Raw genomic sequence first — 1852 nt, forward strand, 5'->3', positions numbered from 1 at the left:
AGTTAGTGGATGAAATTCATTAATTTTATTCGCGTATTATTTTTTTAATTTATTTTCATTATTTTATCATACATTTTAGTATAAAAATTCCGGCCCCTCGGCAACACTGAAGTTTACGAGGTCGTTTGCGCATCAAATTTGCCTCGTAAATTTACGAGGGGCTCGTAAATAGAGCTACATACAAATTTTAATAGTTCTTTTACGGGGCTCGTAAATTTACGAGCTTTACGAGGTTTACGAGTTTAAGGGAAGACCCCTATTATCTTCGCGTACATTATGACCATTTGTGTTCATTTCTCGTATAAAAGATAATTAAGTGACAGTTCACTCCGTTCCGTTACTTCCACTATAACCCGGTCCTTATTCTCTCATTTTAGCGTTAAACCCCCCATAGTTGTGAACACTAACTTGGAGCAGTGTTTTTTAAGAGTACAGTAATTTTATATACATACCAAATAGATTGAAAATTTGTAGGCACAGAATAAATTTTGTCCACTAAAAAATATTCATATTACAAAACCGGCCAAAATTTGTTCTAGCCGCCCAACCGCCCGAAGCAAATTAATCCGACCAGATTTGGCCGGAAACGCACAAGTTTGGCAACGCTGCATATGAGTAAAGTTTTCCCAAGTGGACCACCGAAGCTGGCTTTTCGATTTTATATGTCATTATTTAAAAATATCATTATTCATAGTGCAATTATACAAAAGGTTCTAATATGGAAGCACGATAGAATGGGGAAGAAATGAAGGCCGCTTTGCGAAATACTACTACATTTTGTACTCTTTTTCGCATCAATACTTACATATGTAGTACATATGAGATATGTAATGAATATTTTAAATTTTGCATTCTTTCTTCAGTTTTCCAAATTAAACCAAATAAGTTTTTGTTAGTGTCTTTTGTAATTTACGTATTTTTGATTGACTTTAAAATTATACATATTTACTTACAATAATCCTAACCACTTCACTATTAACTTTAACTTGCTCTCAGCTTCTGGTACGATTATATGCTCCATTTTAATTTAAATGGAATAATCTCCCATCGTTCCAAATGGATCTGAAGAAAACGGGAGATCTCAGCGAAAAATTCTACGAAAGTAGGAAACCGACAATAAGATCAGCCTTGAACTCATCCTTCTAAGCATTCGTCTGCATGCAGCCATATGAACTGCTGGCTCGCTTACATTAGTTAAACTTTTAACCGAAAATTAAGAGCGGAAATTCGCATATCGCTTATCTCTGGAACTGCTTATGCTAACGTCCTGAAATTCGACACAGCTATTTATGATATCAATCACGTATTTATGGCGAAAAGTGGTAGATAACAGGAAAGAGGGCGTGGCACTGCTCATGCAAAATGAAATGCTAACATCCTGAAATTTCACACAGCAACATATCGCACACCGTCTTCAAAAGGGTCACAACTCAAAATTTGGCATTTTTGAGATTATGCGCTAAAAATGTTCGTTGAGCTTTTATTTACCACTCAGCAAAAACTGGATCAAGTTTTTGTTATAATTTGATAAAAAAAAACTAAAATAAAGTCGCCCTTGCTCATATGATTATCATGTGCTAAGAAATAGTTTTCGCATTTTCTGACAAACGTATTATTGTGAGTTGTGACTCTTTTGAAGACGGTGTGCGATATGTTGTCAATACCGTACTTATGGCGAAGAGTGGTCGATTTTGAAAAAGAGGGCGTGGAACCGTCCATACAAACTGAAATTCTTATATCGCTTATCTCTGGAACCGCTTATGCTAACGTCCTGAAGTTTGACACAGCTATTTATGATTGCAATAACGTACTTATGGCGAAAAGTGGTACAAAATGGTAAAAGGGGTATGGC

This window comes from Rhagoletis pomonella, unplaced genomic scaffold (assembly GCF_013731165.1).
Source record: "Rhagoletis pomonella isolate Grant_MI unplaced genomic scaffold, Rhpom_1.0 Rhpom_scaffold_00094, whole genome shotgun sequence".
Classification (NCBI taxonomy): Eukaryota; Metazoa; Arthropoda; class Insecta; order Diptera; family Tephritidae; genus Rhagoletis; species Rhagoletis pomonella.